The sequence below is a fragment of the Drosophila albomicans genome, chromosome 3 (genome assembly GCF_009650485.2).
Source record: "Drosophila albomicans strain 15112-1751.03 chromosome 3, ASM965048v2, whole genome shotgun sequence".
In the NCBI taxonomy this organism is placed as follows: domain Eukaryota; kingdom Metazoa; phylum Arthropoda; class Insecta; order Diptera; family Drosophilidae; genus Drosophila; species Drosophila albomicans.
Window position 1 is genome coordinate 24,232,264 of NC_047629.2, and position 14,066 is coordinate 24,246,329.

Sequence of the window (14,066 nt, forward strand, 5' to 3'; positions counted from 1 at the left end):
AATCTCTGGCGACAAGTTTCTGCTGCATACTTCGAGGCGGGCGCAAACAACTTTTTATATGCACATATACGTATACGTACATACATATGCAGCACTCATTAAAAACGCATTAACAATGCACTGTAAATCATTGTTGTGCAATAAGTTGCTCATGCAGCTGCTGCAGCTGGCAGCGCCTTCAGGCCACGTCAGCTGGCTACAATGTATATGCTTGTTATATGCAATAAATGTACATAAATGAACATTCTCCTACTTGAGTACCTGGCTTCAGACATGCCGCAGCAACATTAACTTTTAAATGTTGCCAATTCAGGCAATTCTGTTATGTTATTCCGCAGGCAAATCGCTTGTACAAGAGTAAAGTAATTTATATGATTTTGTTCCTTGCAAGGCTTTGCAATATTTTGGTTATTTCATATACTATTTCATATACTTAAGCTATGATTTTATTCCCTTCAAGATCCTTTAAATATTGGTTTCAAAATGGCATACAATTTTTTGCTAGATTTCAATACTATTTAATTTATTCTCGATATGAGTTAATTTTTGTTAAAATTGCATATAAATTTTAAATTTATTATAAATAAAATATACTTTTTATTATTTAATAGAATAGTTGCAGTATAACATTTAGTCTTTTCATTTTAAATAATTGATCATTTAATGCTTTTATAAATACCAAGCAACAATGAAGATTTATTATTTTTAGACCAAAGGATTGTAAACTTTCATTGCCAATGAATGAAATACAAAGTAATGCCAAAAGAATTGACGAAATTGTGCTTAAAATAGAAGCACATTACACATCTATTTTTAAACTGAATCATTTTTTATAATATTCTTTAACATGTTAGTAAAAGCGCTGGAAGGCGATGCTTTCGCTGTAATAAATATTTTAAAAAGGCCATACAATGCCAAGAATAGCAACAACAGCTGGGCTTCAACATCAACAGCAACAACAACGATGACAATGGCAATAATAACAACAACAACTACGACGACGAATAGGAGAAGCTGCAGGTAGCGGCGACCTTTTCTTTGACTGTTGGCATCATCGTAAAAAAGGCAACTTTGTGCCAAAGATTGCGCCGTTGTTCAGATGTGCTGAAAATTTCTTCCTTCCGTGTTGTCAGCCAACAGCAACATCAAGAGGGAATAGCAACAGCAACAGCAGCAGTAACAACGAGCCGGCAACGAACCTCAACTAAGCCACACAATTGGCTGCCAAATGGCTAAGCGGCTGCTTGTCAACCCAACAACTTTGGGTCGTCCTTTTTTGTGCTACTTTCGTGTGTAACTGTGTGTGTGTGTGTGTGTGGGTTGTCCATGTCCATGTATGAGGCGTCATGCAAAATGTATGTTAATATTTTGTAGCATACCCTCAGGGGCTGTCAGCTTGTTGCACGTGTATGTGTGTGTGTGCGAATAGCTGAATATGCATGTGTGTTTGTTGCTTTTAACATTTCTTTATTCATTAGCATTTTGCATGTGTGCGTTCTTTAAAGGAAATCCAACATTAATATTAACTTTGCAAACAGCATTATTGTTGGGACTTTCAAACTAATTTGCCCGTGTCTGTGTTTGTGCTGGCAAATACTTAACAAATTTTAAATAATATACACAAATTAACTTTACATAAACGCAAAGCATATTAATAATATGATAAATATATACATACATATGTGTTTTTCCGCCCAAAAGTGGCAAAGTCCATTTAGAGAGCATTTCCGCTTTTTGGGCCAATTAAACGCAGCAATATTTAGCGAATGTATTTACTTAACATATTTCATTCTATTAACGTGCATGTTTACTTGTGCAAATTACACGATTTTACACAATTTATGGCCAGTTTTATTTAAATGAGAAGTGTCGCTAATGTAAACGGTAAAACAGCTCTAATTGCATTTGTTTCAGATAAACATTCAATTAATTTATATGCCTTCTGTCTGATTTTAGATAAACATTGAAATTATTTATATTACGTAAGTGGTTTTAAATTTATTATTTCATTAATTGCAAGCATCTGGCGTAAATTTGAATTTGGCTAATGCGATGGCTGCTCTTTCCCAAGTTAAATTTATTAAATCTGCCGTTTTAAAGGAGTAAAGTATATTTAAAGACTGAATCGTTAAATTATTTTATTACATTTATCAGTAGTTTTGCAAGACTGCTTATTTTAATTTTAAACCCTTAAAATTATAATGTTATTTTAGTTCTCTATTTTACTATTACTTTTGCTGTCCCACTTTTACGTAAAATAAAATAATATCACGTCAAATTTGCAACGAGTTGTTTATGAGCATTTGTTGTTCCCTTTACCAGACTCGTTTGTCGTTCCCCTTATCGCATTTGTAGTCGGACAGACAGCTGATTATAATGTGCTGCTATGCACGGTCTGTTGCTGTCTTCTTCTTGTTCTTGTGCCTGTGTTGTAGTTGTTGTTGTTGTCGTGCAACTCGTTAAATTTCCATCAGTGTGCGTGGTGCGCCATATTGGTCCAAAATGTCACACAGAGCGAAACTTAAGCAATGAACTCTGATGTCCTCACGTATTTTTGTAATATCGATTTGACTTACAAAAGCCATGCACCCAAACACATATATGTATATGTATGTGTATTGCTCTGCGTGCTATATATCTGTGCGTGTGTGTGTGTGTGTGTGCATGTCACTTAGCTGTCACACATGTACGTAATTGATATTTTATGAATGAAATGTAAACACTTTTTTATGTGTCGAACGACCCAGCAAGCGAGGCGAAAACTTTGATGTGATGTACCATGTGCACCCTATACTTTTTATGCGCTTAGTTCATCGGGAATCAGTTGAGCAATATGCACATGGGAAACTGCTATGTAACCAATTTAAAATTATATTAATTAAATGTACTTTTTATTCCAATTGTTAGAGTTTATAATAATAAATGAAGGTTTTGGCTTGATTGTAAATTAAGACTGCATTTAAATATGTAAAATCGGATTTAACGAATATAAAAAATGTATATATTAAACAATTTAATTTAGGTCAATATGAAATAAATATTTATTTTGCTAAAATTTCCAGTTCATAATTTCAGTGTAGCTCATCTCTTAGTTCGTTGCGATTAGCTGCACAAAGTGTGAACAGTTTCGGTCAGCGTCTCTCAAGAAAGGTCGGCGGCATCATAAAACGGCAACAAAGTGTCGAGCGGAAGCTGCCGCATAAAAATATATTCCCCAAGTACTTTTATACAAAATATAAGGCATTAAATATGGCAGCAGCGAGCGTTTTGTGTCGACTCATAAATATAAAATTTTATCCATAATATTTTCTCTCTTTGCAAGCTCAAACCCAACCGTTCACATACATCTATTTTTTGCCATCATTGTTTTTATTTCATTTGCATTTTAAGAGAGAAACGCTTCAAGAATATTCAGAGGAAAAAACGATTATAATTATTAAAGCATTTTATTGATGATATTTTAATCGCATGTGTGTGTGTTCTCAATTGGCTGACTGACTTGTTATTATTCAAAATGTTGATTTTAATTATTTTAAATGTATTCAAGAGTATATGGAGTAGAATATGTTGAGCTCAATTGATTTCTTCTAGCTCTGATTCAATATGGCAAAAATTGCTTTCTTTTCATTAGCTTGCAGAAAACTGTTATTGTTGTAATGAAAATTGCAAAGTGCACACTTTACTCACTTGTTATTATTGTTGTTGCTGTTATTGTTGTTGGCTGCTGTTGTGGAAAACTTGCTCAAGTGGTGGTGCTGCTGCTGGGTAAAGTTTTGCGCTGGCAACGGGGCGTATGATTGACGTGCCGTCATGCCTGGCAAATTTTGTATTTGTATTTGTATTTATATTATGCTCAAATCAATCGTGTGATTTTTATTGCCGCAAAGTTTATTGCAAATTTTCAGCACGTTGTTATTTTATCTTTCACTCAATTTGCTTTTTTGAATCAACGAGATTGTGAGGACGTTCGTCGTATACGTAATATCGTGCTTCAGTTTGTGTTTTCATTTGCAGAAGTGTGTGATAGATATGAGCTCAAGTAGTTCGCATTGCCTTGTGCAATATCTTGTGGCACAGCTGTCTCGCTGTATCACTCTATTTAGTCGCTGGGCGTGGCATGTGTCAATGCCAAGAGCAGAGACATTTGAGCGCAGAAAGTTGCGCCTGAACCAAAACTGTGCTTGGCATATGCAAGCCGCACTTCAAAATGATATATGGACTGACACAACAGCCTAGAAATTGGAACACTAAGTCACTTATGTGTGCTCTATAAATCATATTGAAGTGTGTACGCAACGCGTGTTGCTCATTAGCTTAAAGAAAATACTATTAACATATCTTGTGAAGTTGATAATGCTAAAGCTATCGAAAATATTTGATGATACGTATTTGTTCAATAACTTTTTGCTGTGTTTATAAGTTTTACTCTTTCGTATTTGCCGCAAAGCTAATGAGATTCCTTTTCAACACGGCGTATGCGTAATATTTGTCAGAGGCACGTACCACACAGACACACACATAGATCAACTTGGAAATGCCTTCACACATATTTGCATGCTATAAATGCGACAACACACACACGGAGATAGAGGGAGACACACACACATACACGGAATACTGCAAGAGAGCCTACACAATACGCAAATTCCATGCTCAATTTCAGATTTGTGCTGCCGGCATACCTGTGCACAGCCACGCCCACATCCTCGCTTCCTCATTCATACTTACCTCCTCCTACACGACGGTTTACGTGCCGCAATGATAACGTGCATTTTGTAGGCATATAAATTGTCTGTCAGGGAGTTGGAGTTTTCCCTCTCGTTGTGGCCATTTCGCTTGCCTTTCTCGCATCTTAACGAACACACACTCTCAAATTGGCAGTAGAAATGCTGAAGTGCTCAGTGCGTTAAATGATACGACGCATGGAACAGGGGAACAACTCAAAGGAAGCCACGCTAAATTATGCTGATAACAACAGCAACGTGCAGCTGTTGACAACTTTGCAATTTATCAAGTGTTTTTGTCAGTAGTCAATAATGAATATTCCGGGCACACGACTGATTTTTCGGCAACATTTTGTAGCATATTTTCGATGCCGATGAAATGCTGATGTGATGTGATGTGTGTATTCGTGTAATATGGAAACAGGTAAATGAGTTCATAAAACAGCTTGGAAATAACTTAACAGTTGTTCTTGTACAGCAGATTAGTTTCGATAAGTGATCTGAAAACTTGTCGCATCTTTGATAGGAAATTGGGAGACTACTTATAGTAGAAGAGAAGATAAATGTCGCATAAAAATATTTGTGTATAACTTGATTTTGCATTTTTAAATATTGTTTAATTTATGAAGATGAATTGGGATTATTTGGGGTGAAATATACATGCAAATATATGCGATATGAAAGAAGCGATTTTTTAAATATATTCAACAAAAGCTATTGTTTGACTAAACTTGATTTTATTATGGTGATTTTAAGTTATTTTTTCGTATAGATTTCGATGTATTAAATAATTTAACTAGTACAGCAATAAAGTATTATCATAACACATATAAAAAGTTTAAAGATATATACCGCAATTCAAAAATGATTATTAATAATTTCTTTAACTATTTCCTTTACTACAAATTATCGAAATAAAAATATTGATTTGAAATATTGAATAGCATAAGTTTTTTATTCACATTTTTTTTCTGACTCCCTTTACGATTATTTCTCATTCTTTCCCTCTTTGTTTTTCTGCCATTCTAACCATTTGTGTAGCTTCACGTTTGCTTCACGCCTATAAAAACCGCATACGTTTGCTGCCCTGTCGTGTTGCGTCTGGCACGGAAATGAACTTAATTTATGGCGCTAAAAAGGATTTGACTTTGTAGCCTCTGCCCTGCCCCACCGTCCACACTCACACACACTCACACTGACACTCAAATGTTTCGCATCGTTTGTTTTGTTTGGTTTCGAGGGTTTCGTTTTGTTTTGTTCGGTTTTGGCTTTTGGGTGTCCCCCGTTTTAAAAAGCTAAGCGCGAGTAGCGATTCTCTGGCAATCATGGCTATAATGATTTGTGTGTTTAACGCGGCGCCGGCGTCGCCGCCACTGTCACTGTTGTTGTTGTAAGCTCTAAATTATAAACTATCTGCCGAGCACAAAACTTTGCTGCAAACATTCCACGGCATCTCACACATACGTTTACATGTGATCCAGCAGTAGACACCCTTCTGTACGTGTGTGTGCGACTTAGTCTGCAACTTTTGCTGAATTTGTGGCTAAAAAGTTATAATCATATCCAGTAGCAAGTTGCCGCTGCGTGTGGCGCAGGACTCGCATTTGAGCTCTGCTTACCACCAAAGCATTTCTAATTACAATTTCCTTCAACATTAATTAGCATGTCAGTTTTATGGCAAATGGCTTTTAATTACGCCTCCAGCTATTTGTGTTTTCGCATTGCGTTTTGGCATTCACGAAGCGCAGAAAAATTATGCAAAGCAGCTCACATTGAATGCTACTTAAACCGCTGTTAAAGGTCAACTGAGGAAATTGATAACGTGTCAACGAGAAGGTGGAGAACATTTGGAAATGGAGTGGATAATAAGGCGTAACGCATAATGAATTATGAATTAAATTGATAGAGAGTTCTTAGTGTTATAGTTGCTTTGAGAATACATTATTTATTTGTTGTGAGGTAATTTTTGTTTTAATTGCTTATTTAAAATATTTTTAAGTATTATTTGGAGTATAAATTATACATATAACAATATTATTAATTTTAGGATATGTAAGTTTTACTAACATCCTTGTAGCATAAAATTTCTATCCGTTCATGAAACTTTCTCGACATTGCCACTTGTTATTGTTATTATTATTAGAGTAGTTGTTAATTAGTCAACTACATTATAATACACTTTTTTATGAAATGTCTTCTTCATCTCCATGAAGCATCAATTAGGAAAAGGTTTTAGTACCTTATAAGCTTATTTAATTGAAGAATAACTGAATTATGCATATGCACTGGCTGTCAACAATTTCTTTGCATTTTTCCTATTCATTATTCTAAGTTCATTCCACAGCAATTTCAACAATCAATTTGATCACTGTGAATCGTTCTTCCTGCCATTCTTTTGTTTCATATTCTATGGGATAGAATTATATATTGTCAAGTGGCTCGTTATAGTTGCTTTCATTATAGTTGTTCCAATGTAGTTCAGTTTCATATATGTAATTTTATACCAGTTACAGTATTTTAAAAGCTAATTAAATTACAAAATATCTGAATTAGGCATAAACCTTAATGGTGAACAATTTCCATCCATTATTTTAAGTTCATTCTACGGCAATTTCAAGAATCTTTTTGGACATTGCCAGTCGTTCTTCCTGTCATTCTTTTGCTTTGTTATCCACTTTCTGAGCTCTTAAATCAATGGGTTAGGATTATATGTTGGCAGGTTGATCGAATCTTCGCGACATTCCTCTCAAATCTTGCCATTGCTTTTCTTTTTTTGCTGTTGCCGGCTATCAACGCGCACAGGCAGACTTTCATTAACTTGTCAGAGGGGTTTTTCGAAAAATGTCAAGCGGCGACGACAAGGACAACGACAACGATGGCCACGAAATCGTAGATATTTCGATGGCAGGAGGCACAAAACAAAAGGTGAATTTCCCAAAAAATTTGTTATTTTTCCTGCGTTTGTTTTTTTTATTGTTGTTGTCCATATTCGTGGTGGCGCTGTCTGCATCTGATAAATGCTGCAGGTAGACAGGCATTCTGAATGGGGAATGTTAGACGACGTTAGACATGGGTTCAATTTACGGTCTTTGAGATGTCTCGTGAGTTGCCGAACCGCAAACTGGAAATTGCATATGGCTGACATTTACTTAAGTGACTCCCTCGAATGGGGGCCTGGAAATGCTGCAGTTATCATAACAATTATGCTGCAGAGACAAAGACAATGGAACCAAATGCGCCGGAGGAACCACTTCAAACAATGACATAAAACAATGCTGCAGCAATGGTTGTAATGACTTCTCCTTCTTCTCCTCTTGGTGCATTGTAGTTTGCAAATTAAATAATTCCCAGTTACATTTCCGTTTCGCCAGTGCGTCGACAATATTATTTCGCATTTGTTGGCTGCTGTTGGCTCCTTCGGCGACGTAACTAGTTACTACATTTACCATCAACCATCTAGCAGCTCCCCAGTTACCAACTTGCTCAGCTGCCGAGCTGCTTCCGAGTGCTAATTGTGCGGCCGTTGTCGTTGTCGTTGACGTTAGCGATGGCAACTGCGATGGCGATGCCGGCTGCGATGGCGAGGGCGATGGCAAATGGCGTTGGCATTGCGCCTTTGTTTAAGCGCGACAGCGTCCAGGACAATCTCTGGAGTTATGTGACTGCAATAACACTAAATTGGCTTGATATCTCGCGGTTTCACCACTGTGCTGCTTCGTAGTGTTTCTTTAATTAACCCATTACGAGCAGTTTATTCATTAAAAAGAGTTCTTGGCTTTGCAAGTTTCGTGGATTTCAAACTTTATATTCATACATTTTTGTGCAAGCATTTTTCCCAATTTATGTTTAGCATTTTAACCTCTGGAATAGTATATAAATATTTATACAAATTTGCGTATTTTTTTATTTAGATATTAATTAACAGTTTGTAAATTTCTAACAAGTAACTGAGCTTTTAAAACTAAATCGTCTAATAATATGGATTATTAAACACCTCAAATGATTATTAGAGGATGCTTTTTCTACTCTGCATACTATAACGTATCTAGTATCTCAAAAGTACTTTATGTTATATATTTTTTTCAGGACATATATTGTACATTTCGGAACCGGCTTGCCTTTAGTGGGTTAATTGACAAATGCAACTTGACGCTATCGTCCAGTGCGTTTAGCTTTTAATTGCAGCAAAGTTTTGGGGCGCTGCATTTGCATATAATTATGTAGCGAGTTTTATGCGCATTTGCGCTATCTGCCACGGCTCATTCCCGCATCTCTGCAGCGTCGCTGTCCCCTTTGCTTATCTCCTTCTCCCGCACTATTTAGTACGCAGTTGGATGCGAATATTTGTGTGTGTGCGTGTGTGTATCTGTCACTAGCACATCGCCTAACCATATGCAATGCAATTGCACAAAACTGTCCATCAACGCTGTCATTTACTGGCCTGCACAGGCCCCAAAACTGTCCTGACGTCCTGCAACTGACGGATGGTGGCTGCTGATGCATTTCTTAAATGTTTGCAGGCTGTAAAATTTATTTAAACACGCTGCTGTCATACACATAACAGAGAGACAGACCGAGAGAGAGAGTTTCAGCCATATGCAATGCGTCATCGTCATCGTCATCGTCATGATGCGAATTCTGAATCTAGGCTTCACTTCTGGGTGCCTAGTCCAGTGGGAGTGCAATTTGCATTTGGCAAGAGCGGGAGAGGAAGGAAAGGCTGATGTAGACTTTAGTTTTGCAGCCATGTTGCAAATTAATGCAATTTGTGTGCTGCCATTGACAGGTTGCTCAGCGGTTGTTGCACTAAACACTCAAAACTAGCCAGAGGCAAATCTATTTTCGAGCTAATGATATTGTTCAAATACATGTAACAAATTGAAAGATGGATTATGTAAGAAATGACATCTCAGTAGTTTTATTATTAGTTTTGATTGACTCTTCAAATTGAAGTTGTATAATTTATGATTAATTAGCTTTCAATTCGATGCCAGACAATTCTTCATTTTCGTTTACAAATTGTACTTTCAATTAGTAGAATACATGTACAAAAATGCTATTTCATTTGCTATTTGTAATAGTTGTGTATCACATATAGTATATTAACTACGCTGTATTTGCCTTAACCTCATTTCCCTCTTTGAGTTTGCACATTACACATACGACAGGTGGTCCCAGCCCAGCCCATCTCAGTTCTGTTCGCCTCTGTTGTTGCTTTAAGTATTTATTTAGGGCGTGGAATGATGGAAACTGGTATGACAAATAGCCTGTGGCTTAAACACAATGCTGAGGAAATGTCATTGTCTAGATTGCTGTTGCAAGTTTCTTTTTCCACATCTCGCTCACTCTTTGTATCTCTGTTTGTTTGTTGTTGTTTTTGCCATGTTGCATGCAGTTTTTACAGTTGTTGTTGTTATGTAGTGTTGTGCCTGGTTTCTGTTTTTGTTTTTCTTAACAACTTGCTGATGTTGTGGTTGGGTTTGGGGCTTGGGGTTTGGGGTTTGGTTGCTTTCTACTTTTTCTTTCGCCTTTTTACGTACATTTGCGGCTTGGAGCGCAGCATGTGTGCAGTGTGTGTTAGTTGCAAGGACAAGAGCTGCAGCACATTCGCTTGAGTGCCATTAAAATGCGCCCAAGGCTGTTGATTGGTAAAGAAAAATGTAACATGTGGTTTACCTAAACTTTTACAGTGCCAAAATGGCTGAGAGAGAGAGAGAGGGAGGACTGTAGAGGCAGCTGTCCCAATGGATGGCTTGGTTAAAAGCCTGACACCTTCATATCAACTTGAAGACAAATGGCTTTAAAATGTCACTAACTACGACTCAAGCTGGAGTCGGGGGTCATACTTAGCTGGGATAGCTGCGGTTGTGGCTGCGGTGTGATGTGGTGTGGTTAAGTGGTTCGCATTGGTCTACTGATGGCTTGCAGCTGTGCTAAGTGCTGATAATTTGTTGCCCAGCTTCTGAGTTTGTGGGGGAATGAATTAAGAGCATCATTCCTCAATCGAACTACGATTGGGATAGTTGTAAGGTTAAAGGTTGTTCATCATTTTGAAGTAATCTTGTTATGCTATTGTTAGTCAAATTCCGATAAGTTTTATTTGAAATCGAGAAAATATTGTTAAAATAAAGCGCATTAATTATATATTTGTAATTAAGTTTGTTGCGCAAATATTGTTTGAATCAATTGTTTTTGAGGGGATTATACAATGTATTTTTTCGTGCACTCAATTTATTTGTATTGCAAATTTGCTTGCTTCAATACACCGCTAATGCTGAATACTCACTCATGGGTATTTGCTTTTGGTTAGTTTGTTCGCTTAAATACGCATAATGAATTCATTTTCATTTTTGGTTAAATTATTAAATATTTAACCAGCACTTAACCTTCTGCTAATATAAATTATACTTCTCTCTGTGTGTTTTTGTGTGTGTGTGTGTACAGCAAATATTTATGTGCTCCACATATACACACAACTAACTATATACATACATCATGAGTGTGTGTGTAGGTAGATTTTGCGCATAATTTTGCAGAGTTCACTTGCGTTTTGTTTGGTTAACGCAACACTTTGAATTCGTGCAAATGCTTTCAAATTGTTATCCATGGGCGTTGAATATTTGCAGATATGCCATGAGGAAAATCTTAAAATAATATGCAGACCAAATTATAATTGTTTACATTTGGTATATGGCGATTATTTTGGAATAATTGTTGTATACCGTAAAGCCTTAATGCCAAGTCTTGCGAAAGTGTAGCTTAAAGATTTAAAGAATCTATTTTGCTGGTCATCAAGTAACATTTTAGAAAACAAATATATTAGATATATTTGTAATTAAATAGAATATTGATCTACTAAGTATAACAAAAGGTATCTTTTAGTAATTTTTAATTTCATATATTTTAAAAATTATACCGCATAAATTTTGTAAATAAATAGTTTTTGATGGTTTACAGTGAATTTGATTAGATTCATTTAAGCTATTTGTTCAATTCAAGAAATATGATTCAAAAAATTTTTAAAATGTTGTCTTATTTTGAGTAAAACTAATTGTATAACTTTAATCCGAAGCAAATTTCGAGTGAAACTAATTTAATTTATTGCAAGTTATAATATAAATTTACCTATTTTAATTAAGATGTAATCCTTTGCATAATTATGTTAGTCTACGCCTCTGGTTTTTCAGCTCCCCCTGTCGCATACTTTACGAACGAACGTGGAAATAGTTGCCAAAGCGACCGCATGAGTTTTCTTAATGAGCTGAAACGTCACTCATTTGCACAAACACACATACACGTATAAACACACATATGCATGCAATAGCACCCGCACAAAAAAGACACCCACATCCTTACATACACATGTGCTACTGTGAACTTTGGCCTTTATTTGCTGAACGTTATGTGCAGCCACACATTTTATTATTTCTTGTTTAAAATGTGTAAAAAATTTGCTTAGTTTAGCGTGTTGAAATTTCATTTCAGCCAGCCAAATGCAAATGAAGTTATGCCAAGCATGCAAAACAGGGACCAAAAAAGGTAACTCGAAGGCGTCTTAAAGTTCCTGGCCACGCCCCCTTCGCCCCCACATTGGGTTGAAAATAAAACAATTAAACTTCGTAAGCCGTCTCGCAATTTAAGCATAATTATTTTTTACGGCAAGCCCAACAAAAAAAAGTGAGAAAACTGAACGAAATGATGCGCAGAAGAAAACGGTGGAAAAGTGTGAAAATAGCGGTAGCCAAATTATGAAAAGCGTGTGAGGCGATAGAGCAGCCGCAGCGGAAGTCAATCGCGCGCTCCCTCTTTCTATATGTATCTCGCTCTTTCTGGCTTCTTTTGTTGCTGTATTTTGGCAGCTGGGCGTTGGCAGCTGCTTCCACTCATTAGGCGCTTTATTAAGCGAGATACTTAGCCGAAGCACGTAACTTGCAGTTAATTGATATTATTTGAACTCTACGCTCATTATGTTAAGTCTTTCTTTCTCTCTCTCTCTCTCTTTCTGTTCGTTGGTGTTGCGCTGAGTGTTGCAGTCACTTAACCTTTGAACTTTTTGCAATTGTGCACAATTAAGTTGAAAATTGTGTTATAATGTTAAGTAATTGTTTATGGCCCGATTAAGCTGCCCAACATTTTTGGCTGCCGAAGCACTTGAAAGCCATTAAAAGCATTCGCCAAGTTTAAAGAGCTGTTAAAGATGCCTGCACTCAAGTTTGTTTCTCCTGTAAATTTTCACTTTGTTTCGTCCTTTTTGTTTGATGGATCAACTCTCTGTTCGGTCGAGCAGCTCATTTAAATCTATGAGCTGCTCATTAGTCGCCTTGCAGTTCATTAATTTGATTTGAAGTCAGCCGAACACACACATATATACACACACACGCAGACATGAACAAAAGGAAATAAAGTGAAAACTCTCAACTCTCAACTCTCACCTCTACGATTTAACGACTTTAATTAAGGCAAAAGTCCTTGCCAGACATTGACGCTGACGTCGACTGCGACTGCTACGCACTGACCTCATTTTTTATAGTCAACTATAAATAACAGAAATTATGTGCACGCCAAACTGGACGGCACTGTAAATGGCGGCTGGGCTGTCCGGCATCCACGGACACGAATTGTGACAGTCAAATGCGCCTGGGACATGGACACGGACCGGGGTTGCAAATGGGAAAAGGAGCTGGGTACGGCGATGTCCTGTCGCTGTTTTGGGCGCGTTTTTCAGCACCAGTTAAATACGCTTCCATGAATTTTAATTCGACGACACTTGGCCAAAGTACACGCAACACGACAGTCGCCATCGCAATCGAAATATACCAAAAAAGTAGCGAGGAAGAAAAAAAAATGTTAAAGAAAATACATAATGGTCGCAACAGAAACAGAAACTGAAAATATAAGCAGACTGCTAGGAGAGTTCAGACCGAATCTACATTTGCACAGCGGGAATCTGTTTAACCATGGCATCAATTGATACCTTGAGTGGCCAAAATATATATTGTATTTTGACGACGACACAATCAATAGACACAATTTATATTTAGTTAATTTATTTTTTAGTCAAATTAAAAACAAAAATATAATGAGCAACAATTTGTTAAAAAAGGTATAGTTGAAAGTTTTAATTTTTGTTATTTAATATGGGATTTGGTTTTGCATTTATCCATTATTATTAGATATTTTAATATATTAGGGAATAAAAATTATAAAGTATGTTAAATTGTTATACTCATATGGTTTACTTTAATTATGCACTACAATTTTAAAAAGGTATTGTATTAAAATTTATTACGTTAATATAAAATAACATTGAATTGATTGAATTTAGTATGTATATTTATTATA